Here is a 3,397-nt window from a genome sequence, read left to right as displayed (position 1 = left end):
TGGATGCTTTGAAAAAGCAGAGACACTATTCTTGCTTATGGGATTCCAAGACTATCGTCGTACACAGACAAAGGTGTATTCAAGATTTGGATCGTAAGCGAGTTCACTGAAAACTAGTGGAGAGGAAGGGCAAACACTGGAAGGGAATCCACGGTTTGACCAGGCCAGAAACACCTCTTTCACAGCATGTGATCTGTGCAGGTACTCGGACGCTCCCCGCAGGGCCGCCCGGGCCGGTTTCAGGCGGGCTTGCGGCCCCAGTCACTGCTCCTGCTCGCGGGGACAGGCAGGGGCTGACTGGAAGGACGTCTTGTGGATGGCCTTGGGCTCCTCGGCGGCCTCCTCTCCCGGGTCGCCACCGCCGACATCCTCGATGACCACGCTGCGCACGGTGCCCTCGTCCAGGCAGTGCGGGGCGACGCCGTACACGCGGGGGTCGGAGACAGCTGCGTGGAAACTCTGCACCCCGCACCTGCTGCAGAAGCTGTGCAGCGCCGGGTGCGTGTCGGACCGATAGGTGACGATGCTGTCCGCGCCCTGGAGCAGAGTGAAGCGCGAGGCCGGGACGAGGAAGTGGCGGTGCTGCTTCTTCCTGCACAGCCTGCAGCTGCAATCCACCACGCGCAGATCTGCCGGGGCCCAGACCGCAAAGCGGACCGCGCCGCAGTGGCAGCCCCCGGTGTGATGCACGAGGCCCAGGCACTCGAAGGTGTCCAGCAGGACCTTGGCGGCGCCCTCGCAGCTGAGGCCCCGCAGCTTCCTGAACGTCTCCCAGCGCTCCCGCTGTGCGCCCAGGTCCAGCTCCTCGGGGGACTCGGCGGGCGCCGGCGGATCCGGGAGTGGCGTGGAGGGCAGCGGGTTGCTGGGGCCCGCCTCCCTGACCCGCCGCCACCGGCGCTTCCGCCGCAACCTTCCCAGCCACCTCTTGGCCGCCGCGTGGCTCCCGACCCCGACTTGGACCCGGGGGCACTGCGCGCGGCTGGCGCCCATGACCGCGATGGCCGCGCAGGCGGCGGGAGGATCCCCGGGCCGCTTTCGCCTCCGCCGCTGAGCAGTGGCGCGGTTCCTCACTCTGCCCATGGCGCCCGCAGACTCCCGAGCGCGTGCCCAGCCCGCTACCCCCATTTCCCCGTCAGTCGCTGAGCAGCCTCCTTGCCTGCGCCAGTAGGATTGGCCCCTTGTTGAATGCGATGTAAAGAGACCCTTCCCTTGACCCTATCACAACAGCCTTTGCTGTCTTGAAATTCTGACTGAGCCTATCAGTTGCCCCTTCTCCTAAATGTTAATTTCTATTGTTGATTCAAATCATCAGCCTAACCTTAACATATTGAACCACTGAAAATACTGTAGACCTTGTAGTTAGCATGCAGCAGCAGGTAGGTCAGCTTAAGAAAAAAGAATTATTCACCTACTATAGAAGAAGCAGAGTCATGCATAAAACCTTGGGGGGTGAAAATGTATGGTGTGTAACTAGTTGTACGAAAGTTAAGTGTAGTAAAGATGACGACCCACAATAGTATGTTACATCAGTGGACCCAACCAGAGAAAATACAGGGGAAAGAAATTCACTTATTTAAATCCATCTTCTAAGGACAAGAAGTAAAAGAAGAAATAGTACATTTATTTTTGCATCTGTTCCAAGAGCAAATTAACAGCTCTGGCAGGCATGAATACAAAGTGGAGACTTTGTTCTTTGGAGATTGATTTGGTTGATCGTTGGGCGTGGTCAGAGGAGAGACCCCACAAAATGAGCACAGATCTTCTTTTCTGGGGTGCAATAAGTACCTGGGAAAACAGTGAGCAGTCTTAGGAAAGCTGCTTCTTGTGAGTTAAGTAGTAACATCCACACACATGGGTTTTAAGCAGAGACGCATCCATCTACCCACAACCTAGATTCAATGATTCTTAATATTTTGTCGTATGTATCTATATGCAACAACTGTAGGCAGAACAGTAATTCGATAGGAATTACACGTATCTATATGCATGCATTTGTGCATACATTTCTCAAAAACATTTAAAGATACATACATTAATGCCATATTGTCTCAATATTTCAGCACTCACATCCTAAGAATAAAGACATAATTTCTTTTTTGAAGCTCAAGATTATGTATTTACTTATTTTTATAAGTTCGGTGGTACATGGGCAGGTTTGTTACATGGGTATGTTGTGTAATGCTGAGGTTTGGGGTTCTAGTGTACCCATCTCCCAAATGGTGAACACGGTAGTCAACTGATACTTTCTCAACTCTCATTTCCCTCCCACCCTCCCTGCTTTCGCAGTCTCCATGTCTATTATTTCCCTCTGTGTGTGCATGTGTACCCATTGTTTAGCTCCCACTTATGAATGAGAATTTGATTTTCTGTTTTTGGGTTATTTTATTTAGGATAATAGCCTCAAGTTCCATCTATGTTACTGCAAAATACATGATGTCATTCCTTTTAATGGCTGTGTAGTATTCCATGGTGTACATATAGCGTATTTTTCTTTGTTCAATCATCTGTTAATGGACACAAAGTCTATGACTTCACTATTGTGAATAGTGCTGCAATAAACATACCAGTGCAGGTGTCTTTTTGATGTAACGATTTCTTTTCCTTTGAGTAGATACTCAGTAGTGGGATTACTGGGTCAAATGGTAGTTCTATTTTTAACCCTTTAAGAATCTCCATACTGCTTTCCATAGGAGTTGTACTAATTCCCACCAACACGATATAAACGTTTTCTTTTCTCCGCATCCTTGCCAACATCTGTTCTTTTTTGGCTTTTTAATAATAGCCATTCTGACTGCTGTGAGATGGTATCTTCCTCCTTGTGATTTTAATTTACATTTCTCTGATGATTAGCAATGCTGAGCATTTTTTCAAGTGTTTGTTGAACATTCGTATGTCTTCTTTTGAGAAATGTCTGTTTATGTCCTTTGCCCACTTTTTAATGGGGTTATGTGTTTTTGTTGTTGTTGTTGTTGATTTGTTTCATTCCTTATAGATTCTGGATAGTAGTCTTTTGTCAGATGCATTGTTTGTGAATATTTTCTCCCATTCTGTAGGTTGTCTGTTTACTCTGTTGATTGCTTCTTTTGCTGTGCAGAAGCTGTGTAGTTTAATTAAGTCCCATTTGTCATTTGTCTATTTTTCTTTTTTCTGCATCGCTTTGCAGGTCTCAGTCATAAATTCTTTCCCTAGGCCAATCTCCAGAAGAGTTTTTTCCTAGTCTTCCTTCTATGATTTTTATAGTTTCAGGTATTACATTTAGGTCTTTAATCCATTTTGAGTTAATTTTTGTGTATGGTGAGAGATAGGGGTCCATATTCTTCTGCATATGGTGCTAATTTTCCCAGCATCATTTATTGAATAGGGTGTCCTTTCCCTGTTGTTTATTTTTATCATCTTT

The 3,397-nt window shown here is 47.5% G+C and overlaps 1 pseudogene across 1 annotated transcript; it reads right to left on the bottom strand.

The window, feature by feature from the left end:
• Positions 1-217: 217 nt before the first annotated feature.
• Positions 218-1,125, bottom strand: LOC105515031 (annotated as a pseudogene). Its single transcript, XR_001002254.1, has one exon. The product of XR_001002254.1 is annotated as a centromere protein V pseudogene (transcript).
• Positions 1,126-3,397: the final 2,272 nt, after the last annotated feature.

This window comes from Colobus angolensis, unplaced genomic scaffold (assembly GCF_000951035.1).
Source record: "Colobus angolensis palliatus isolate OR3802 unplaced genomic scaffold, Cang.pa_1.0 Scaffold252, whole genome shotgun sequence".
NCBI lineage: Eukaryota > Metazoa > Chordata > Mammalia > Primates > Cercopithecidae > Colobus > Colobus angolensis.
Note: the sequence above shows the minus strand (reverse complement) of the source record. Positions and strands in the feature narration are given on the sequence as shown.